Source organism: Chelonia mydas, chromosome 2 (genome assembly GCF_015237465.2).
Source record: "Chelonia mydas isolate rCheMyd1 chromosome 2, rCheMyd1.pri.v2, whole genome shotgun sequence".
Lineage (NCBI taxonomy): Eukaryota > Metazoa > Chordata > Testudines > Cheloniidae > Chelonia > Chelonia mydas.
In genome coordinates this window covers 182030777-182057199 of record NC_057850.1, presented here as the reverse complement: position 1 = coordinate 182057199, position 26423 = coordinate 182030777, and the positions used below count along the sequence as shown (strand labels likewise).

At 39.0% G+C, this 26423-nt stretch overlaps 1 protein-coding gene across 10 annotated transcripts in view; it reads right to left on the bottom strand.

Annotated features, from left to right (window-relative positions):
- ULK4 (unc-51 like kinase 4) overlaps positions 1-26423 on the bottom strand; it is a 395815-nt gene that overhangs the window by 7315 nt on the left and 362077 nt on the right. The gene's annotated exons all lie outside the window — the stretch shown is intronic.

Genomic DNA, 26423 nt, shown 5'->3' with positions numbered 1-26423 from the left:
GGTTACAGCTGACCTTGTAACGCTTATATGTGTTGTACCTGTTTTATCACAGTGCTCTATAATGACCAGTTTACTGTTCCCCCTCCCCAAGAACTATAACTACTGATGTGCCAGGAAGCTGCAAGTGGCTTCTCATTTCCTGATCAGTTAATCATGCTGATGGGAAGATCAAAGGGTGACACAAAATGGAATCACATGCTTCACATGGTGGACACTGAATACCTGACAAGTTGCTTAAGGAGCACTATTGGTACATTCCACATACATCCCAGGAAATTACTAAAATCTGGATATGGGTTGCCACCTGCAAAGGATATGGGTTGGCCATAGAGGGAAGGGTAAGAATCAGAAAGAATGGTGATCATCCACTGTTGGCTAGCTGAACATTCTAATAATTCAGAAGTTACTGCTTGAAATCACAATTTTGAATCCTAAAATTTGGCAGGGAGCTGTAACTTATAACATCCCGCGGCTGGCCCTATTTAACACTGATCAGGCATAGGCTGATATGCCTACAAATATTCTTTTTTTAAAGCTAGAGAGAAGCTGTATTTACCGCATGCCACCAGAAGCTGTGCCAGCAGTTATCCTACTACACTAGTGCCACTTGCACTTGTAATCCAAACAGCCTATGGTTACGCTATACAAAGAATGGGGTCCTCTTTGCATTAACTAAAATCTTTCCTACTAATTGGACAAAACAGTAAATTCATTACCTATGTACACATCCATGCTTAGGTATTCATGCTATCACAAGTACTTCAGCCTTTCTACACTCTTGAGGTTTATATCAGAACATCTCAATTTACTGTTCAATAATCCACCTCTATTTCTCAACCTAGAGATACAGAATATTTCTGTAGTTTGTGTTCTGAATTATAGAACTGTAAACGAAGACGACACACTGGACCAACCAAAATTATAAAACACTTTTCTCACTCTGAACAGCTTTAATCACAAGACCATCCTTTCTCTTCCTGCAATCCCCTCCCTCATTCACTACATATTTTCCAACTTCTGCAACTACTGAGGCAGGGAGCAACAGACACCAGCCTCATTCACCACACAACCCTAATTCAACCTCAGAGCACCAACCATCCTATGCACTGAATGAGGCAGGGATCCTGTGGGGAAAAACGTTTGTGATCATGTAGGAAAGGCTGTATAATCATCCATACGCAGGAGACAGATGAATTAAGCTTGCATGGGCACCATACATTCTGACATTTCCTAACATTTGAGTGTTTGACCTTGCAATCTTTTCACGTCGTTCAGACTAAACATGCCCAGTTTTTTTAAAGCTTTCCTCATATTTTATCATTTTTGTTGCTCTCCTCTGGACTCTATCCATTTTGTCCACATCTTTCCTAAAGTGCGGCACATAGACCTGGACACAATACTCCAGCTAAGGCCTCACCAGCGCCGAGTAGAGTGGGACAATCACCACCTGTCTGTTACATATGACACTCCTGTTAATACCCCCCCCCCCAACATTAGTATTTTTTGCAGTTGCATCACATTGTTGGCTCATATTTAATTTGTGCTCTACTAGAGCTCCAAGATCCTTTTCAGCAGTATTACCGTCTAGCCAATTATTCCCCATTTTGTAGATGCGCATTTGATTTTTTCTTCTTAAGTGTAGTACTTTGCACTCGTCTTTATTTAATTTCATCTTGTTGATTTCAGACCAATTCTCCAATTTGTCAAGGTCATTTTGAATTCTAATCTTGTCTTGAAAAGTGCTTACAACTCCACCCAGTTTGGTGTATCCAGCAAATTTTATAAGCATACTCTCCACTCCACTATCCACGTCATTAATGAGAATGTCAAATAGTATCGGATCCAGGACAGACTCCTGCAGGATCCCACTAGATACGTTCCCCCACTTTGACAGTAAACCATTGATAATCATTCTTTGAGTATGATCTTAAAATTACTGTAAGGTAGGTGCATAACTGGTTTAGTCTAAACCATGTTTCCCTAGTTTGCTTAGAAGAATGTCATGTGGGACTATGTCAAAATCCTTACTAAAATCAAGATATATCACATCTATAGCTTCCCTCCCATCCAGTAGGCCAGTAACTATCGAAAAAGGAAATTAGTCTGGTTTGGAATGACAAATCCATGTTGGCTGTTACTTATCACCCTATTTTCCATTAGGTTCTTATGAATTGATTGTTTAATAATTTGTTCCAGTATTTTTCCAGGTATCAAAGTTCAGCTCACTGGTCTATAACTCTCTGGGTCCTCTTTTTAATGATAGGTACTGTGTTTTCCCTTCTCCAGTCCTCTGGGGTCTCACCCATCTGCTCCATTAGTTCTCAAAGATAATCACTATTGGTTCTGAGATTGCTTCAACTAGTTCCTTAAGTACCATAGGGTGAATTTCATTAGGCTTTGCTGGTTTGACTACCTCTAACTTATCTTAGTATTCTTTAACATGTTCTTTTTCTTTTCTGGCTTGTGTTCTTTCTGCCTTGTTCATGTTGTGTTAAGCAACTGATCACAATTAACTTTTTTTTTAGTGAAAAATGGTTAGTTTCCTATATACATTTTAAATCGAGACCAACTAAAACAAACAAATTTAAGGGACAAATTTTCAAAGAGGCTTCAAATAGATTTGAGAAACATACATGACCAATTTTTGTGCAATAGCACTTGAGTGTACAGATTTGCCCATGCAAATAGGGTTTCCATGTCTAAATTTGATCATTGGAACACAGAATGATGTGCTTCACCCTCCATTAGGAAATTTACCCATGTCATACAACTAGCTTGTGAGAGGATCAATACTGTAACAATAGAGAAGTTGCAGATCAGGTGTGAAGTGAGCTGGCTGAGCCGTGTGGTGTAGCTTGGATAGCACTTGCCAGTATTATGGCTATCTTTTTGCCAGTACTATCTTACTTATGACAACGAGCAATACCATTTGCTTTTGCCAAAGTGGGTTGTTTTTTTTAAGTTAAACTGATTGGTAAAGCTTATTGTTCCAAGAGTTGCTTGAGGGCTGCTGAGACATAAGACGTTAGATCTCTCCTAGTGTAAAGGCTATGTAGAAAAAACCTGGTTGAGCTGAGGAATCATTCTTTAGCTAATAGAACCAGGACAAAAACAATTTAAATATACTGTACTCTTATTGAAAAGTTGATGTATAATCATAATCTTTTGTCTTCTGTGTGGTTTTCAGATGACAATAAATATTAATACAATATGTATAATAAGAACCTTACAAGCATTTTTTCACACATTTTATTCTTTCTTCTATAATACATCTCCATGTGACTTGACCTGTTTTATTTTTAAGGGTTTCATTATGTTCCTAACAAATAGTTTGACGGTCTCTTTTAATAATGGTGATTTGTTGTGGTTGGTTATAAAACATTGTTCAATAACTTACAATCAGTAGTTGTTCCTTTAATTAAAAATGTAATTAAATCTCAGTTTAGTTGTACATTCATTGCGATTTAATAAGAATTTCAAAATGACTTTTTTTTATGAAGCTAATAACCAAACAGCAGGCTTTCTCTGTTCAATTCTATTAAGCAAAGATGAGTCATAAAAGAACATCATAATTGATATGTAAATATCATTATTCCCTAAAATACTGAATAGCTGTTCAGGTAATACAGTGCTGCTAAAGACAAGTGCATTTAGCATGCAGGAAAATGTATGAAATACAAAAATGACCAAAAGCACTTTATTTCAGTGCTAATGAGCTGAGTGGAGCTGGAGTTCTGATTTAACTCACATTGATTTTTGTCCAGTTTGATTCTCAGACAATTGAAAAAACTGGGCATAGTTTTACACTATCTGGAAAGATCAGGAATCTTTTCTCTTCTTAAGGTCTATGGCTTCATGACACTGAACTGTTTTCTCCAATTTTTCACAACTTGCGACTTTTAATTGACGAGTCACTTCAAAATCAATTAACCTCTCTTTTGAAGGGGATGGCTTTCTCCTGCCATGTTCAGGTTTAAAGTGAGTTACAAGCTTGCAGTCTGTGTAGGAAAATTATATCGATATGGTGAGAAAATGCAAAATTGTTAATTGGGTAAACAAAGAGGGGCCTTTTCACACTAAAAATTTATTTTATCAGCTTTTTTTTAAATCAGAAAGTAAGAAAGACCCCAGAACCATATTCAGATGCACTCTCAAATTATTTTCACAAGTATGGATATTGTGAGTGCAAATAATTGCAAATACAAACAGATATTTAGGTGTCTAAGTACTCATTTCTGTTGCCAAATGACTGATTTTCACAAGCCATTGCAGTAATTGTATACAGAAATATAAGTGCACCATTGCACATGTACCTTAGACTTCTCTTTTTACAAGTTTGGCACTTTATGTGGATCCCATGATGGTATGTCATCTTACTTTTTCCTTGAGGTCTGATATAACTACAGATACACCTTCACTGTATGCGTCTGATATGACTACAGGTACATGCTGCCCATGTCACACCTACCTATGGAAACTACCAGTATGTTATTCAGTCTCCAAGGCTGTCAGTCCTGCATCTTCTCTTAAGCACTATATGAATTAAATAAAAGCATATCACCTAGTTTGCCACTCACAATTCATATGGAACAGGGTTAGAACCACTTTGCTTTTCAGTCTTATAGGAAACCACATACATTTATAGAAAATGGAAATTGATTAGTCACTTGATCTTGTCCATATTTTTTATATACATATAAATACTCCTCCTTTCTTCAGGCCTGTATAGTTGGTGTTATGATGGTGAGAGACCTTAAGTTTGCATAATCATTTGTATTACAGTATTCCTTAAAAGCCCCAGACAGAATGGGTGCTAGGCATTGTACAAACACACAGCTTGTGACCCAATTAGCTTGCAATCTTATTTACATTGTTGTTACCCTGACCTCTCCCTGTCCTCTCCACCTGTTGTACACCTTGTCTTAAACTAAGTTTTTGCAGAGACTAAGTGTGTTCCCAGTTTGTCAGTAAGTACAAGGCCAGGTTCACAACCCCGATACAAGTCTTTGTGCTGCTCCAGTGGTCCAAAAGGACCTGTAAAACTTGCCCTAACTAGGTAACTGTGAACTCCCCATGTGAATCTATGGGTTGCTTGGAATCAGCATAACCAGTTCTGCCACTCTATCCTGGTCCCTGCCCAGGGAAGAGGTTGTCAGTGGCATGGCCACTGCACTCCTTCGACACCTGACCAGTATAACAGCCCCTTGGAAGCTGTTACTGTGGGCAAAATTTACAGCAGTCCTTGTGGCTTCAAGATCTACTTGTGTCAGGGTCCAGACTGGCTCCTGGCAGCTCCAGGAATTGAGGATCAGGAAGGATGAAGTACAATGTTTGCAAACACGTCGCATGCTATTTTATTTATTGGTAGATATTTCTATTTGCATTTTCTCCTACCATGAGACAGAGAGAACTGCACATACTATGATTGTTCTCACCATAGCCTTCAAAAACCAGTAGCATTTGTTTATTCAGAACATCAACAAACCACGTCCCTATGGTTATAATTTTAAAATGGTGGTAGAGAGGTCAACAGCCTATGGAGATCAGCAGAGGGAGACTCTCAGACACACTCAATTACTTACTATTTAAAGAGAAAAAACCAAAATTCTTAACACACTATAAAATTTTACAAACATAATGTACCAACTGCATGTACTGTCTGAAACAGAACTCATTGAGATGGCCCACATTTGTCTTTACTACCTCTGATACAGGGAAAACTAATTTGGAACTTGAGAAAATATTTCTGATACTTCCCCGCATCATTATGTATTTTCTTACTACTCTCTTCTCTGTTAATATTTTGGATGGGGAGAGAGATATACAAATGCATGTGTGGCAAGAGCAAAGCAAGTTGAGCAGGTTTAGTTTGTGTTACTAATTGCCAGCTTCTATGAACAGGCCTGGGCAATGCTGATGGACTGTAAAAACAAGAAATGAAAATTATAAAAGCATGAGTGTTCCAGGTGTTCTTTGGCACACATCATTATAGGCATGTACTCCATCTACACAGATTAGAAAGAGTTTGTGGCTTTCAGATCTTGTAAATACATGCAAAAACAAGCCAGTATCTGTGACAATAACCTACATCAGAAAGCTTAGCTTCAATAACTCAAACACCTTTTTTGCTCTTTATTGGTGAAATCCTGGCCTCATTGAAGTCAATGGCAAAACTCCTTTTGACATCAATAGGGCCAATATTTCATCCTACCTATCTTGATTCCTTTTCATTTATGCATGTGTGTGTACAGTAATCTTTATTATGAGCTCAAAGCAATTTCCAGTGGTAACTTGTGACTATAGCAGCTCCCTGACATTTTGAAAGTCAGATGGACTTTGGGACTGTTAGGACTACACTTGTGAATGCTACTTCACCTTGGATCTTTCTTTGCACCCTCCAGTTTGAATGTATCCCCTCTTCCTCAATATGCATAAACACATACACAGACTAACCTCATGGTTATTGCAAATCTTGAAAAGTCAGAAAATTGCTAACTGGCAACTGTTTTCAACTCTCCTTCAGGAAGTACAAATGTCTTTATTACCCAGAAAATATCCATCATTACTGCAGTTTCTGTCCATTATAACAGTGAGTTAAAAGTGTTCAATTTAATGTAGTTGGTTAGTGGAATCTCTTTGTGTCTCTTCTTACCTACTGTCCATAATAACTGCATCCAATATAAGTGAACTGCAGTTGTTAATTGACAAAAAGTGTCTGAGGTTTCCTGCTCATAGTAGAAATATATGTTGTTACAGACTGTCTAAAGGGGGTTGTAGGAAACTCCCATACCATGGTGCAGTGTTCCCTAGTATACATATAAAGGAGTAATAGCAGATTAAAAAGTCAACATTTGCCACCCTGTCACTGGGTGATCTCATCCACAAACTTCAGCTATCATCTCTATGCTGATGACTCACAGATCTACCTCTCCACTTCAGACTTGTCTCCTTCTATCCAAACAGAGATCCCAGCCTTTCTTTCTGATGTCTCCTCATGGATGTCCAGATGTCAGCTTAAACTCAACATGGCCAAAATACAGCTCTTAATCTTTCCCCAAAAGCCCTCCTCACTCCATCCTTTCACAGTCACTGTGGACACCACCACCATCATTCCTGTCACTGAAGCCCATATCCTGGGTGTAATCTTCAGCTCAGCCCTCTCTCGAGGTCCAGGCCGAGTCTAAATTTTATTACTTTTTTCTGCAAAATATCTCTGAGATCTGGCCTTTCCTCTCCACCCACACAGCTAAATCCCTCATCTTCTAGTGTCTTGGTTTCTGCAACCTCTTTGTCCTTGACAAATCTCATCTTGCGTACTTACCTCTATTCAAAATGTTGCTGCAAAGATCATTTTCCTGGCTCATAGATTTGACCCCATCACTTTGAGTCCCTCCACTGGCGCCCCCTTCTCCATTGCATCACACACAAACTTCTCATCTTCGTTTTTAAGGCCCTTCACAGCCTATCCCTGCGCTAACTACTGTCTTTTATATGATATTGATGTTGACTCCTGTATCTATTTGACCAATGATGGCAACCTTCAGGTCCCATTTGTTAAATTTTCAAATAAGACTGTCATGCGTTCTCCCATGCTGCCCCTTACATTTTGGAAGAGTTTCCTGTAAACATCTGCAAAGCCACCTCATTGTCCTCCTTCAAATCTCTCCTTAAAAATCTCCTCTTCTGTGATGTCTGCAGAAAAACTGGAACTTGGTTAGGTAGCTCATGTGCTATGACCACTGCTAATTAAGCTGATTCATTCTGTCTCATTGTTACCTTATGCATTCCCTGCTTATATGTTGTAACCACCTGCTGCCTTTTGTCTCATACTTAGCTTGTAAGCTTCTGGGAGTAGGGGCAATCTTTTTTGTGCATTGTACAGTGCTTGGCACAATGGAGCCCTGGTTCATGACTTGGTGCTACCTCAATATAAATAAACACATACAATAAATAATAGGAATAACCATTACCAGACAGCTATGACAAAATATCTCCTATTCTCACCGTAGGAAAAGACAATGGCAACTGCATATTCCATTGAGTGGTAATTGTTGGAAAATGCTGACTTTTTAATGATGACTTTTGTACTGTAGGAGTATTCAAGTGACTTAGTGATTAAGAAATGCTTGTGTATCTAAGGACAACAGTATCCAAGAGGACATTCCTGTGCTACACAGCAGACCCAGACAAAACTCCAAAACTATAGGGCAGTTGCAATTTGTCAAGGAATCTAATGCTTCTCCAGCTTGGCATCTTCCTCTCTCTCATTTTGAAATGCTGATTTGGCACTCATGAAAGTGAGGGACTAATAACACTGGCTTCAGCAGGGCACAGAGTGACCAGATGCTGTGCAAGCTTCCCCAGTGCATTTCAAGCCTGATCTAAATCCTTAGCCTTTCCTGAGCAGAAAGCCAAACTGGCTGAGAGTGAGTGGCAGTTCTGTGACATTATTAACATTCACTAGGGATGAAGATCAATCAGAAAACTCATTTTTACATGAGTCCTAACCTGGATTTGAACTCAGGACTCCAGAGCTAAAAGCTTGTGCATTAACTTGACTTGACATTTTAGGTTTACCATCTAAAGAGGAGTAGAAAGATGATGAGGCATGTTGAGAACTAAAGAAGATTATGAAAACTATATATGGAGGGGAGGGGAATAAGAATAACAAGAGTGATAAAATCTGTTAGAAAATCATTGTGGTCTATGATTTTGGGGCTAAATATTAAAAGCATTATACACTCCTTTCTCAGTAGGATCTTTAGGAAATATATGTACATTCCCTAGTTTCCAAAGGCTCATAAAACTTGGAAATAGAACTCCTGAGCTTTTCATTAAGTACCAAACAGAGTCCTTTAAAGATTTTGATAAAAGGACAAAACTTATGTCTAAATATTTTCTTAAAAATGTGATTAGATTTGTGCTGTTTGTCAAAAAAAAAAAAACCAACAACCCAAAAACCAACTAAATATGGAGATGAGGATGAGGGATATCAGTCTCTAAAACACCAATTTCTGAGGAAAATTATATTTTATGTAATGGTCCAATTTCCATAAAATTGTGAAAACGGTCATAAAAATAAATGGAGTCTTGAAAACTACTCTTGTTTATTGTCATGTGTTTATTCTTTGTCTGGCTGGCAAAGAATAAGCAGGTAATCATTTGGTCTTGACTGACCTTTGAGAGGACTATTTTCGCTAATTTACGTTTTGTTTTGAAACAAGTCAAGTTGTATTTAGATACCTTTACAGCAGCCAGTAAACCATGCATGTGTAATTACAGAGAAGCGGTCAAAAGGAAGTAATGGTGATGGGCACAACAAATAACACAGAAAGGCAATCTCAGCAGCGTTTGTACTATGTAAAATTACAGTGCAGTGAAACACCAAATGAACATGGCAGACCTTTTGTTCCCACAGAGGCACTGAATTAAGGCAAGAAGTGCTCCACAACAAAAACAATTGTGATAGACACAGGGATGGTTTCAGAATCAGACAGTTTCACTCTACAACCCAAAGTGAAACATTCAGCCAAGAAGAGAGAGACCATATTTCTCATTGCTGACAACGTCAATGCTGCTTTGTGGGCCAGCTCTCATATTTACTTATAACCACACTCGCTCCCATTATTCAAATGCCAGAGCAGTGCCAACTCATAGAGGGCTTCTGGAAAATGAATGCATTCCAAACAAGTGGGTAAGGAATGGCAACTTCTACTGGAACATAAACCTGTAGTATTCCAGCTACGGAAATAAAGACTGCTTTTTACTTCCTTGTTACTCTGTGAAAGTAGGATAAAGTCTCCTTCATTTGATTCTTCCTTAGTGTCATAAATTAACGGCAGCCTTTATACATGAATTGAACCCTTTCAATGTCAATACAACTTGGTAAACAAAGAAAGATGGAAAGCAACAGCCCAGTTATACACAGAAATAGATATATTTCCACAGATACAGCACTTATGGACAAAACCGTGGACAGTGTCCTGTCAGAATACTTGATGTAATATATCCAGCAGAACGAGTAGGGCAACGGGCCAGGTTGCAGCCATGTTGTTTCACAGCTACCACAGAGATCATTAAGCTTCATGTTGACTGTGCTTGCCCTCTCCCACATCACTGTCATCCACAATATCAGCACATTCCACAAATGATTCTTCTCAATATATTTTGTGGAAAGAGGTCCACAGCCATTCTCTCCCCTTCTTTCTCTCCCCCACACGGCTGATTTTATCACAGTTTCAATCAGTGATTGAGAAGAACAGATTTGCCAGTGGCTTTTCTATGCCTTTATCAGTTAGCTGAGTCCTAGCTCCAGGCAGTTCTCACTCTGCATAACTAGTGAGGACAGGAAAGACAAATCCATCCAAATGCCACAGTCTTATTGACCTCCCACTATTGTATCCAGTGTTTGTTGTACCCGTGTCAGTACTAGGATATTAGACAGTCAAGTTGGATGATGTATATCTTTTATTGGACCAATTACTGTTGGCGAGAGAGAGAGACGCTTTCAAGTTTTACACAGACCTTTTCTTCAGGAAAACTTAGGCTAGACCTACACTACAGACCTATATTGGTATAACTACGTCACTCAGGGGTGTGAAAAATCCATGCCCTTGAGCGACGTAGTTATACCGACCTAACCTCCCCATGTAAACAGCGCTTTGTCAGTGGGAGAGCTTCTCCCATCAACATAGCTACTGCCTCTTGGGGAGCTGAATTAACTATGCCAATGGGAGAAGGTCTCCTGTCAGCATAGTAGGGCTGGTCTACATTATGGGGGATGGGAGGGATCGATCTAAGTTATGCAACTTCAGCTACATGAATAACGTAGCTGAAGTCAACGTACTTAGATCTACTTACTGCGGTGTCTTGACGGGAGATGCTCTCCCGGCGATTTCTCTTGCACGTCTCATTGAGGTGGAGTACCGAAGTCGATGCTAGAGCGATTGGCAGTCCATTTATTGTGTCTATACTAGACACGATAAATTGACCCCTGCTGGATCGATTGCTGCCCATCGATCCAGCCGGTAGTGTAGACAAGCCCCTAGTGTCTTTACTAAAGTGCTACAGCAGTGCAAAATTATGCATTTCAGTTCTCACGCTTATCTTTTGAAAGTGTTGTGCAGGTTTCCTTTGAAGATGAGGACTGATAGGTCAGATATAGAGTGATCGCTTTGTGGGTGTACTTATGAGCCTGGGAGCTTAAATTCATAACTTTGTTAGACACTAAAAATCATGGTCTGAAGAGAGACACTGGATTCATGGCTTACTACAACAATCTATAGCCAATTAACAACCTGCCTCACAGCCGCTCTCCCTCCCCGCCTCCACTTCCTTCCCTATCTATGAGCCACTTCACCTTGTATGGTCTCTTGAAATATGTGTTAACTACTTATGCTAAACAATCTGTTTCATCTTGTATTTAGCAGTGATGCTCTGAAAATTTTCCAGACCTGAAGAAGAGCTCTGAGTAAGCTTGAAAGCTTGCCTCTCTCACTTAGTGGGGTTCATTAATCTAACTAACTAACAACTGAAATGTAACCACTACAAATAACTAGAATTATGTACAAGTAGAGAAAAAAAAAAGTCCACCGAGAGGAGTACTTGTGGGAAAATTCTAGGATGAGCTGAAGTTCCAGCGACCTTCACAGGTAGTAAGAAGGAACTGAGGGGGCAGCTGGGCAGCAGGATCCTTTATACAGGCACGATGGGCAAACGACTCCAGTGGACATTGGAGCCGACCCGGCAGATACCACTGAGGTTAAAAACACCCCTACATAGGAATGGACATGAGCAAGCACTCGAAGAAGAATATTTTTTCTTATTTTGTGTATGTGTGGACTTTTTTGTTTTTATTTTGTGGGTGAATTTAATTTTTATGAAAGTGAGGGGCTGATGATACTGGTTTAAAACAATCGTAACGTATATAAATGCTGTGGCAAGCTTCACCCACACGGCTCTGGTAAGTGCACCTCACTCATAACATGCAACACTACCATTAATGCAATCTTGGGTTTCAAATGAACAGAGATGGACAATTATGCTGAACTACGCACAGAAACTGTGATGACACCAAAAGCCCTGCTTTCAGTTGCAACTTAAATCAAGTTGTGAATGAGGCACCTTTTTTCCTTCAATTTTCTATTTGTTAGGAAAAAGACCAAAAGTTATAACATGAGGAATACCCCATAATAAATATGTAGAGATACTGAATAAAGCATTTTTAACATATAAAATAGTTTTTTTTTTAAAAAACAGCTTCAGAATAAATTGCTCATGTAAAGACATTTTTTCTGAGGTGTAGCTAATTGTCGCATGGTTTTGTATTCATTATTATACAACTATTATGAACAAGGAGGTCCTATAAACGAGAAATGGCAGTTTAGTCATTTAGCCCGATTGTATTAATGATTTAAATACTATCATGGTTATAAAAATGAGACCAGAGGGACACTTGGATGTAAATAGTCTTTCATCCTCCACTCTTAGGAAACACTTAAACCCTCATTTATAGACATGGGACAAACATTATTGGACCCCAAATGAGTATTTGGAAATCTGCCAGAAGATCCTGCATTTTGCTCCTATAACCATGGAAGGATGACCATTTTTGTAACTTTGCGCTCTAGAACAAAGCCACTGTGTCACGATATAAAATCATGTCAAGATTATTGACTGAATGTAATGATATCACTATTGTGCCAGTCAGAGGCTGATGAAACAATGAGGAGACACAATACTTGCAACAAGATTCAAGAAGGTTCATCCATCACTGTTAAGGTGCACCTTATGGCAAACTGAGCAGTTAGAGATTACCTGTAAATGACCAGGTCAGGTGATAGGGAGACTAGAAAATGGAGATGCCCAATCCATGAAGGAAAGTAGTCAGACAAGCAGCAGTCACACTTTTAAAAAGAAGCTTAGTAGAGTCTCAGGGCTTTGTTGTCTGATACTTAATTAGCAATTTAAAAGAGTTTTGTGATTTTACCAAGTCTGTGATCCTTCTCCTTGGAGCTAAGGTACCTGGAAGTATCTTTATGACAGGTTAGAAATAATTTTGTACATTAAAGAACAGTTTTATAGCACTATTTCAAGTGTTCAAATCAATCAAATTTGGCTCTGAGTTTCATTTTTGAAGACATTAATCTTATTTTACATACTATTTGGATTATTTTCTGGCATACTATCAGACTTGCAAAAACAAAATCTAAAAAGACTAGATCTGACTTAAAAAGAATACCTGTATGATCAAAGCCTCTACCTCACCTGCTTTTATTGAAGAGCTAACTAGCAGAAAAAGTCTTATCTTCTAAGAGACGTAATTAAGACCAATTGCTTTCAAAAATTTGAAGAAAGACTGGGATTAGGCTCCTAAAACAGCACCCAGGGGAAAACTGGGTGGATCAAGGGATTAATAATGAGATATTGAGTCTTTCATTTCTAAATTGCTGATTCCAATCCAATATGACAGTGATCCGAAGTACCACCATCTGATGACCTATATGAAATTAGGTCCTATATGAAATTTGATGTCCTATATGAAATTAGGTGAAGGTCTCATTCCAGTTCTTGTCAACATGCGTAGTCAGCACAAAACCACTAATAAAATGGGCACTTTTAGAAGAGAGGCCAAGGAATGAATAGAGATGAAACCTGAACTAACATGTCACCACTAAAGATAGTCCTCTAAGTCAAGGTATTTGGCACACTGGCAGCACAACGTGGGGAAGCTTGCATCACCACTACTCCTGTTCTATCTGTTTTGTCTAACCCATCCAAAGAAAAGGTTTAGTAAGTTTGCCAGGCCAGCTCCTTTCACAAGAACTAAACTGAAAAAAAATCATTTTAGAAAGAAAAAAGTTACATCCAAGTTCCAGACTAGAGATATTGGACCTTAATTTCTTCTACATTTATACACATGGCAGGGGGAAAAGGCTAATAAATGACTAAATAACTTTGTTTAATTCTGCGTTTTTGTAGGGACAGTCATTGTCACACTTTAGGGGCCTCAGAACTTGGAGCTCTTCTTTGGTCTTTGGTAGAACTGGATGAATAATTTACAACTAATTATTTATTCAGTGAATTTAACTCATTGTTTCATTATCTGTGAATACATTCTTTTTATTTATAATTGATCACTATTCATAATTTTTCAACAAATGCTTTGTACAAGCACATTTTAGACTATTGATTGTTCGTGATTTTCTATGTTGCCTGGCCACCTAAGCAACATGGTAACTGTTTTCTGTTCTCTGACAGGATGACGTAAAAAGCATCATAAAACTTCTACTGAAAGAATGTCAATAAAGTGACTAGTGTGTTACTTTTTCATTACAATAACCTTTCCTCTTTCTGCACAAGTGGGAAAATTTTATTATCTCATCTTACAATAGGAGGTTGGATGAGATATGCTAGTTCTGTGTCTAACTGTAACTTTTTGTGACTAGCGAGGAATGATTGCCTTCCTTATGTTGTTTTTCCCTTCGTAAATTGATGAAGACATCTGTTTCTGAGGACTGTCTATCACTATCAAGAAAGATGGAAATCTCATACAATGGCTATGATATTCCTCAAAAAGTATATAAATTAGATTACAACCTAGATGATGGCTGTGTTAAACAACATATTTCCGGCTTGCTAGAATTGCACCAACCATTATTCAAAACTACTGCTATGGACTTTTTAAAAGTCTTTGGAATCTGGCAATTTCTGCTTAAAATGCCTGTGTACACTGATGCAGATTTTCCAAGGTTAACAAGAGAGCCTGAAAACATTCTGAGATCCTCTGATACAATGCACTGACACAAACTTTCTTTGTGGGGGTAGTATTCGCATAACTGCATAATGTAGGGTTTTCTTGCACCTTCCACTGAAGCATCTAGTGCTTGACACTGTTGATGAGAGAACACTTGACTAGATGGACAACTGGTCTGAGCCAGTATGTCAATTCCTCATTTCTTAGTGCTTTTGAGTATTTTGAGGAAATTTGGATGGTTAAGTTTGAATTATATACCATAGACCTCTGAATAACCATGAACAATATTGCAGATTTTCCAAGGTTAGAAGAGACAAAATATTATTTAGATTATGGTGGTACCCACAATGTGCTCAGGGACTGTACATACATATAACAAGACAGGGTCCCTGCCCTAAATAGTATACAATCAGGGATCATATCTTCTTATATGTAGGTACAGCCCCTAGCACACAAATAAATAATTACCACTGTACTGAAAAAATGCCTTCTGGGCTATGCCCCTCCTGGCCTTGGAAAACATTTTTAAAACATATCCCAAATCTCATTCATGTCCCACTGGCCGACACTCTTCATGATGGAGACAGGAAACAATGTCCTAAAAATAAACAATTTTGAGGTATACTCTAGCTAGAAAACTATTACATTTGAAGAGGAATTGCAGCCTCTTTAGCCCACTATCTATGCCAAGGGTGGCCAACCTGTGGCTCCGGAGCCACATGCGGCTCTTCAGAAGTTAATATGCGGCTCCTTGTGACTCTGGGGCTGGAGCTACAGGTACCAACTTTCCAGTGTGCCACGGGGTGCTCACTGCTCAACCCCTAGCTCTGCCACAGGCCCTGCCCCCGCTCCACCCCTTCCGCCCCCTCCCCTGAGCCTGCAGTGCCTTCGCTCCTCCCGCTACCCCCAGAGCCTCCACACCAGGGAACAGCTGATTGGGAGGTGCGGGGACGCAGTGGGAGGGCTGATTGGGTGAGTGGGAGGTGCTGGGGGCAGGGGAGCTGATGGGGGGCTGCTGATGTATTACTGTGGCTCTTTGGCAATGTACACTGGTAAATTCTGGCTCTTTCTCAGGCTCAGGTTGGCCACTCCTGATCTATGAATTTACTTCTGCCCAAGTTTTTTTCCAAAGACTGTATCACATACATATTTGACCATCCTCTGCTAATGAAGATCCTTTTCTGGAAATAACTGTTCCAGCATAATCTAACGCTTGCCCATTTACCCACGGGTCCTACATGTAACCTCTAATTCTAACTATTGTCCCTTTTCAAACACTTCTGCCATGACATAATGTCTCATTATTCATCCCTTCCAGCTTCTTTCTCTCTCTATAACTATGGATATGACCTCCTTATACAAGGGACAATTGCTCCAAACAATGATTTTTCTACCTTATTTCCCATCTACAGTAGGAAATCTTCAGGTACCTACTGATGGTACCTCCCTGATCCCTACTTTTAATTCCATTCTTTTGGCATAAGGTGTGCTTGTGTCTGCTGCTTATTGTACCTTCATTCAACAATCCTGCACTCCATGAAGTTTCTTCCTCAAAATGCATTCCAGAATGGTGGAGTGTAGGATAACTAAGTAAAGACCCACAACCTGTAGTTGTGGACAGTTATGACAGCCAGAAATGGGATACTGGGATTGGGAGAGCTAAGGCTGGGAATTTAAGATCAGCTGAGTGGAATAGTATGAACCCTCAGAATAACCCTACAGTGTAATTTCGGTAAAGAAGGAATCTACCACAAAAATACAGAAGTCTTTCAGAGAACATCCCCACGTATCTATTGTATAGATACCATGTACATGCAAATATAACAACAACTATCTGGATTTAGATTCTGGGAACACACTTAACATTTTGGTTCTGGCCTAACAAAAGTACATTAGGAAACACTTTTAAAAAGGATTACCGGCCAGCATAAGGGTTTTAAGGTTAGGGAAAAAGAAAAGGAGTACTTGTGGCACCTTAGAGACGAACACATTTATTTGAGCATAAGTTTGAGCAAACTACAGGACAGGCCCAATAAAGAAAATAACAGAACGCCACTAGCCATCACCTTCAGCACCCAACTAAAACCTCTCCAACGCATCATCAAGGATCTACAACCTATCCTGAAGGACGACCCATCACTCTCACAGATCTTGGGAGACAGGCCAGTCCTTGCCTACAGACAGCCCCCCAACCTGAAGCAAATACTCACCAGCAACCACACACCACACAACAAAAACACTAACCCAGGAACCTATCCTTGCAACAAAGCCCGTTGCCAACTGTGTCCACATATCTATTTAGGGGACACCATCATAGGGCCTAATCTCATCAGCCACATTATCAGAGGCTCGTTCACCTGCACATCTACCAATGTGATATATGCCATCATGTGCCAGCAATGCCCCTCTGCCATGTACATTGGCCAAACCGGACAGTCTCTATGTAAAAGAATAAATGGGCACAAATCAGACGTTAAGAATTATAACATTCAAAAACCAGTCGGAGAACACTTCAATCTCTCTGGTCACTCGATTACAGACCTAAAAGTGGCAATTCTTCAACAAAAAAACTTCAAAAAAAGACTCTAATGAGAGACTGCTGAATTGGAATTAATTTGCAAACTGGACACCAATAACTTAGACTTGAATAAAGACTGGGAGTGGATGTGTCATTATACAAAGTGAAACTATTTCCCCCTCTACTGTTCCTCACACGGTCTTGTCAACTGCTGGAAATGGCCCACCTTGATTATCACTACAAAAGGTTTTTTTTTGTTTTTTTTGTTTTCCTCCTTCTCTCCTGCTGGTAATAGCTCACCTTACCTGATCACTCTCGTTACAGTGTGTATGGTAACACCCATTGTTTCATGTTCTCTGTGTATATAAAATCTCCCCACTGTATTTTCCACTGCATGCATCCGATGAAGTGAGCTGTAGCTCACGAAAGCTTATGCTCAAATAAATTGGTTAGTCTCTAAGGTGCCACAAGTCCTCCTTTTCTTTTTGCGGATACAGACTAACATGGCTGCTACTCTGAAAAGGTTAGGGAAGTTATTTGTGAGTAGTAAGGTGATAACCTGACATGCATGTGAACTGTGGGAGTTGGCTCAAAGGACATTCAGAGCTGGAAGAGGCCAACTCTTTTTCATTCTTTTAATGAATGTGTCATAAATATACACAGGGCAGTTGTACTACATTGCCTTACCTCTAAGGGGTTAATTAGTTCAATTAACCTAGTTGACACCTGACCAGAAGGACGGCGGGGGGGGGGAGCGGCGGCAAGGCTTTGTTTGGGCTCTCTTTGTTTGTTCCCTCTCTGGACAGAGAGAGAGAGCAGGCAGGGAAAACGTCTCCTGAAAACATACCTAAAATGAGCATATAAGATTACAAAAATTGTAACTAAGGGCAAGGAAATGCATTAGTTTATCTTTTGTTTTAGCTTTTGAATTTTCCCTATGTTAAGAGGGAGTTTTATTCCTGTTTTTTTGTAACTTTGAAGCTGAGCCTAGAGGGGAATCCTCTGTGTTTTAAATCTTTTTATTACCCTGTAAAGTCATCTTCCATCCTGATTTTGCAGGTGTGATTCTCTTACTTTTTTTTATAAATAAAATTCCTTTTTTAAGAACCGGATTGATTTTCAGTGTCCTAAAAACCAAGGGGTTTGGTCTGTGCTCACATTGTAACCAATTGGTTGGTATATTATTCTCAAGCCTCCCCAGGAAAGGGGGTGAAGGAACTTGGGGGAATATTTTGGGAGAACAGGGACTTCAAGTGACCTTTTCCTGAATTTTTGTGTAAATCACTTGGTGGTGGCAGCAATAGCATCCAAGAACAAGGAAAAGAATTGTACCTTGGGGAAGTTTTAACCTAAGCTGGTAGAATATAAGCTTAGGGGGTCTTTTGTGAGGGTCCCCACATCTGTACCTCAGAGTTCAGAGTGGGGAGGGAACCCCAACAGAACTGTAAAAGCTTCTAATAAAGATGTTAATTAAACATAATATATTTCATTGACATCTCTATGCTTGGACTTAACAGATCAGAACAAATAGCAAGGCCTGGAAACTAGTACAGAGACAGATACTAAAACTAGGATATCACAGTATTTTTGTGATCAGCAGGAATTCCAGGGTTAGACAAGACAAAAGAAAAACACAAGACGACTAAATTGAGATTTAATTAGAAAAAGTTGTAAAATCGTCTCTAAACACGTAACCAAAATGCTCATGAGAACAGCCAGCTTACCATGTTAGAGGATGGGTAAATTGGTATAATTAAAAGGTATTAATAATTTATGTAATGCAGGTGAAAGAGCTGAAATACCATACCATTGTAATTAGCTGAACTAGTTTGTCAAGTACATTTTTAATTGGACTGAAACGTTGCAGATAAGTCATTGGCATTTACACCTGTACATGTGACTAAGGTGACCAGATTTGGAAACTAAAAATGGAGTTGCCTTTCTTGCCGTTTTATCAAGGAGTTGATCACAGATGGGAATGAAAAAGGCAAGGTTTTACATCTAAGTAAATTTTGGAAGGTAACGGAGTGCGTAAACTATCCAAGAAGATCACTGAGGATTTGGCAGCAATATCTAGGTTAGGGAATATGTCAGAGGGGTAGTTAGGTTATGGAAACAGGGGGTTCCATAGGCTGAGGTGCACAGTACAGTGACTAAAAATGGACTTTGATAACTAAGAATATGGTGGGATCTGACAACTAGGGGAGTCCAGTGGGATTGGAACTGTCCTAGGGATGTGGGAAAGTTTAGCAGTTGGGGGTGATGGGATAATTTTCCTAGCATCACAGGAGGGTTTGACAGTTGGGCACGGTTACATTCAGAAGGTATTGTCTTATGGGGGAAGGAGGATTTTGAAGCTGGAAGAGAAAGTCTGATTACAGGGTCTTGCAATAGTAAATGTAGAAGGATTTTGCAGTCGAGAGGGGAGACGGGGTCTGCATTAACTGCCCCTCCTCTCCCTCCATACTTAGGAACTCAGAGCTCCGTTGTCTAAATGTGGGGCTTAGGGGTGTTTCTTACATAATTGTGTGCCATTATTTATTTGTTTAGACTGAATCAAAATATTCATATAATGGATCGGGTTCACACATACTCTAATACTTTTAATTATTATCCTCAGCACTATGCAAGATATAGGTAAAGACAGGCCCTCTTCTTAAACAAGTTGCAAGGTAGAAAGAGGGTGTTTTCTCCAAGTTCTTATATTGATGCCCATCACCATAATATCTATTAATATCTGTGTGCAAATATTGGGTGGAAAGAGCAATTACCTAACATGGGATTATGTTTGGGGACTAATTCCTTCCCCCAAAAGCCTGGAGAACAGATAGGCTTCACAGCAGAACCTGAAGGTCCACAAAGTCACACTGGTAATTGGTGAACTAACATGGGAGATCTCATTGAAAATGCACTGTCTCCTGTCCCTGCATATTTAACCAGGAAGTTTGAGCCTCTCAGATCATATCAGTGTTGAAGTGCGACACAAGGGGAGAGGTAATCTATGAGGTAGCCGGGGGCCCAATCCATGTAAGGCTTTATAGGTTAAAAACCTGCACCTTACGTTACACTAAAAAATAATTTGGACACCAATGCATCACAAGGCACAAGTGTAAATATGCTCCCTGCGTGAAGCACCCCTTAACAAATGGGCAGCTGTATTCTGCATCAGCTGGAGTTTCTAAGTGGATTTTAGGTGCAGACCCATGTAGAGTATGTCACAGCATTCTAATCTCAATGTGACAAAAGCATGGACCTTTATACTAAGATCTGCATCTGAAAGAAAAGATTGCCAATTTCTTGTCAACTGTAGATAATAAGAAGTGTTGCAAATTGTAGTTAAAAAATAAACAATCAGTTTATTTATTTGTTAAATATCAGTTCCTTCTTCAGTCAAAGGAACGGATATCAACTCCCCAAGTTTTTTCAGTTGCTTTTCCCGGTCTATCAGTATTACCTCAGTCTGATATGGACTTATCCTGCAGCCACTCACCATCCTCTAAGCTCTGAATCTAACTAAACACGAACTAAGATGATCATCTGTATCATTCAGATCTGATAAAGCGGACATGTAGAGCTGCGTATTGTCAGAATTACTGGAAACACAGCTGCCAATAACACCATCACTATCTCCCCTAACAGCTTCACATACATGTTGAACAGGGGTGATAAAATGGAACCCTGCAGCATCCCACTTGAGGGAATCCTTAGAACAGCTTCCTTTTGGATCCAATAATAAGTATTTGTGATAATCTGTTACTATCTCAAAGTAACTTTAACAAATGTGTATGATGATTGCAAGTTGTTGTTTTTTTTTAACTGTGTTTAAGTTTAATTGTATCAGACTTAATTATTTTTAAAGATTGTTAAAGCAAATCCATAAGGTTTTGTTTTTTAACAGTGAAGAAAATGTAGATCTCTTGGGCAGAGGAAGTAAATGAAAAAAATTTTTTTTTTTAGCTTGCATCTATTAATAGTTAGCACTTACAGGAGAACTGAATAAGCTGAGCAATGGATAGAGTCAAAGATTTACACCATTACTGTTCAAGAGGAAGTACATCTATCCATGTCTGATGCTTTTTCTACTGTATGTAAACCAACTGAACCACAGGAAACAATTTTCCTTAGTTATGTCATTTGTTCCCTTAAACAACTAACCACCAATTTTATTATGGCATTAATGTCAGGATAAATGACTGAGTTGAACTTCAGTTCTTAAGAGGAAAATGTAATCAAATATTTTGGTAGGTATTTTGATTTATCTTGAAGCACAATACAATTCTTTCTATATGCTGGAGTTCTGCAACATGCCAAAACAAATTCCAGTTACTGTAGGTTGCGATCATCAGATTTATTTTCTGGTTCTAAAGTTGAGAATGTAGATGCCAGGAAGTCTTCATTTATATCTATTTACAGTAATCTTACTGTGACTGAGGGAAATTAGTTAAAAGATCCTTCTCCCAAAGGGATGCACAGTTCTTGTCACTTTACCATAATAGGTTGTTTTTAATACTACTGTCACTGTTTAGGGTGAATTATTTATGAATTCAATGGAAGTTCTCTTTCTCTCTCCCCTTGAGGGTCTCTAACTAGGGACTGAGAGGTCACAGAATGGCATATTCTAAAATGTAGCACTTTCTTTAGTGGTGTTATTTAGTAAGACTTCTAAGACACCAAGAGGGCCCTTCACTAGTTAGAATTTTCTGGAATAACCAGTTAAGGGAATATTTTCCATAACATCATATTAACAATGAGAGTTCACAGAGTCCACACAATTCACACACAGTTGAAAATGCATGACTAAATTTCCTGCATATTTTTGACCTTTAAAAATGAAATTACATTTAAAAATGAATTTAAAACTAAATAATTTTCTCCCTGCTGGCTGGGAAAGGGGCTGGAAAAAATAGTCTTCAGAAATAAAGCTGCCCTGAGTTGCTACTTTCTTCAGTTTTGGGGGTTGTAGTCATGGGGAAGAGAAGCCTTCCATCTGACTGGGGGGCTCTGAAACTGCTGCCCGTATGCTGCTCCAAGGCGGGAGGTGGAGAAGAATTAAATCAAGTGTCTCCAGGGTGTCTCCACTCCACCAGGAAACATGATGGAGCAGGGCAAAATATTTTATAAGTGCAGTAAGATACAACATAATGTGCATTCATCAGCCAATATACACACACCCTGGGTGTGTTGTGACCCTCAGCAGTGCTGCAGCCACAGTACACCGAAGGTGTGCGTATATTAGCTGACAAAAGCACATCATGTTGTGTGTTATTGCTTACATAATACATGATTTAGCATATGTAACTGTGTATTAATGACACACCTTGGTACATTGCAAGCTGGAGACTATGGCTATGTTCCTCCAAGTGCTTAGGTGTGTGCTGTATTACAAAGTATAAAATTAATTAGGAAATCCTGCATTGCTATTGGCAAATAGCTGTGGTAATATCCTGGGACAATACCTGGTACTGAGACTACTTCCTTTTACTGATCCACTTTGATCCACTTGCTGCTCTCAACCCTTCTCCCCACCCCTTTTATTTTCCCCCTCCCTCCCTGCAATCCCCTTTCCCCTCCATTCCTCATGGCACTCTCTTTTGGTCCCCACCGCCTGAGCTATTAGGTTTTCCTTTCCTTTCTTGTTTCCTAACTTCTCCTCTCCCACTGAGGTATTGCTAGGTAGGAGTGGCTGGCACTTCACAGAGGAGAAAACCTCTATATCTAAGAGAGAAAGTTGGTGGTGGTTCTGTGAACTTGCACCATGCGGTCTCAACAAGGCACAGCTTCAATGGGAGTGGGCAGGAAGGAGCAGGAGAAGAGGAAGGACAGAAAAGGCTTAAACATCTCCTGAATGGGGTAAAGAAAAAGGGGAGTCAGAGAGCCAGGCAGAAGAGAGATCAGACTGAGGGGTCAGAAAAGGAGTATAAGAAGAATAGATAAGGGAAGCCCAAAGAATGGGTTCTAGAACTAGCTCTGCTACCGACCTGCTGTGTGATACCATGAAATCACTTGGCTTCTCTGGGCCTTTACTTTTTTACAATAATTTTAAAATGCAACTGGTATCTTCTTTAAATTTGAACTATTACAATACCTAAACACAACATTAACGGTTAACAACAATAAAATGATTCAGGAATTCATTATAACACCACAAGCTCACTATAATCACAATAAGACACAATGTCTCACACGGAAACATGGCGGACACTTCTCAGATGGTTGTGGCTCTGGCCTTTAGCATTGTGCCTCATAATGCACCAGAGGAAGAACAATATACCATCATGATACATACTCCAATACATCTTACTGACATGGGTTCTCGTATGTCTCTATGACAAGCCCATAAGTGGAAGAGAATCTTTGCAGTATATTTAAAGTATTATTTTAAAAGAGAAATGTAAGACCCGACAAGAGCCTAAAATCCTGTAGGGGCTGACATTATTCTGGATTTTCAGTGTCAATTGCTCAAACTGTACCTACCCCTTTATACAGAGCATCTCTCAAATCAGCTGTCCTCTGGCTTAGTTTGAAGATCCAGGGCCAACTTCCAAGATGGTACAAATCAGTGTTGCTCAATATCTATAATAAATCTGCACCAAATCACACCAGCCGAGGATCGCCCCTACTATTTTAATACTGCTTTTCCTTCACTGCCCTGTTTTTAATGTCTTAAAAATTTCCATGGACATTAATTGAGCTCTCCCTCAGCTCATGATTTTTTTTTCTTTCATGCTGCAAAAGCTTGCTCACCAGGAGAGTTTTTCTCCAAGCTCCCACAGCTCTATTAGCTACCCTACAGGCTCATTTGAAAGAAGAGGAGAGGTGTTAATTAGGACGGTAATGGCCACAGAAACATCTTTTCTCATTTAAGGAAAGAATCAGAGACTGCTGGAAATTCAGCATTCATTTCAAAAGTGTTAGACTGCATAAAAAATTCAACAAACAAAAATGCTTTTACTCTGCACACCCTTCCTTCAGTGTAAATAGTGCTTGCCTCGCAATAGCTGCAAATTACAACTCCAGTTTGTCTATCTCACCTTTGGTTTGGAACCATTTTGTTTTGACTGTCTTTTCTTCTAGGAGCTGTAGGGTTGGGCATTTGACCCATCCAAAAATAATTGGTCAACTGACTTGTCAAATATTGGCCAAATAGTCAAAAATGGTCAACATTTTTAAACCACTAATTTATTAGAACAGTAACAACAGCAACAAAAAAAAAAAAAAGACTTTATGGTCTCAAATACTTGGATACTTATGCCTAATTACAAAAAAAGTTACTTAACTGAGTTACTTTAATTCAGAAAAAATGTAAAGCACAATGAAATGAAGTTCTAAAAATGAAATAATTATTATTACCTTTTTAGCAATATTAGGTTAACTTCTAAATGTGAATGTTATTGAAGATTGAACAGTCACAAAAGAAAAACAAAATTAAACAGAAATAAAATAAGTATTTAGCATCTGTAAAAAAAAAGTATTTTAAAATGCACTTATGCCAGATTAAAGAGAGTCTAAAACCAAGTATTAGAGCTGGAAAATGGATTTTAAATTATTATGCAAACTACATATTTTCTATGCAAATTCAGGCATTCAACTTCTATAATCTGAATTTTATAACCTAATTTAATGTTTTGATTGTAAATTATTCCCCCCCTTTCTGAATGTCACATTAAATTACAGTGTGCGTATGCAGGATGTGTGGGTGGAAGGGATTGGCATGGGGGAGGAATACATTCTTTCGAAAGAATAAAGGTTTTTTTGAAGGACATTTTAAGAAAGAACACCTAGCACTTTCATTAAAAAGTGGAACTCAACATTGTTTGTAAACATGTCAGCATTCAAGTGAAGTAGTGCTACTTGTTGGGGTTGAGTAGAAAGGACATTTGATTCAACTTGTGTAGATCACACACAAGTAATTTGGTCTCCCAGGCCATGGTTCACTTCTCCTCCTCCTTCTTGTCCTTCCAAGTTAGTGCTATTCTGATCACAGGAAATACCACAACGCCTTACAACTCAGTATGGACAACTCTTCAAATCAGGTTCCTGAACAAAGATTTACAGATAATTTCCTACATGGATTTCATTATTAACTGAAGTGCAATTTAGATCTACTGATTGAAACGCTTGGCTTCTGTAATTCCCATTTCACTTCATCAACCAGATTAGCACAACATCTGCTGAAAGCCCTGCATATTTAAAACAATTTTCTGCACATATAATTTATTTTCAGTCTATGTAGCCAAGATACTGAATAATGAGAGATAGAATGAAAGTTGGAATTCACTCCTAGGTATAGCAGGTTCTACTGGAACCAGATTTAATTTATACAATTATTTCCTCCCTTCATTGTTAATGGATTACCCTAAATTAGCATAGATGAAAGATGGAACTGTTGACTTTTATGAGCCCAACCAGGAAAGATGCAGAGCAACCACAACTCCCAGTAACTTCAACAGGATTTGAAGCTGCTAAGCACCATGCAGTTTTAGACTCAAAAGGCTATGCCAATTTACACCAGCTGAGAATTTGGTTCCATAGCTGTAGCTAATTCTTCAAATGTTTAAGGAAAGAAAAAAGATATTTTACCTTGTGCAAACTGGTTTTGGTGGTCAATTGTAAACTTGGCGGTACAAAGGCATGGAAGAGCAAATGCAGCTGTTTCTGAAAAAGCTTTAATGATACTTCTGATATTTATACAAAACCCCACAATGCAATACAGTCTCTCTTTCTCTTTGTCTGTAACTCATCACATAAGGATGAAGGAATCTCAGCAAAAAAATGCATTTAGAATAGTTAGACTAGACTACTGCACTACAGTACCACAGCACCTATTAATATCCTGAATGCCCTTTCCTCCAATACCTTTAGAATTCTTCAGCACTCCCAGAGCAGCACCAAAACCTACAAGCATCACATTCTCTGCAATAGCTTTATAGCCTTCCACAGGCAGATGTTAAAGTGGTGAAAACAAAGATGACCATAACACAGTTTGGAGAGATGAGTTAGGGTGAGTCAACCTATTCAGATTTACTGCTAACATATTCCTTTTTTTAATTAAGCCAACTATATTTTTGAATGATCTAAGTATTTTGCCTCAATGGCCATTTATAAGTTACTACTTAAAGGAACTGTGAACAAGCTCATTTCCTTCTATGC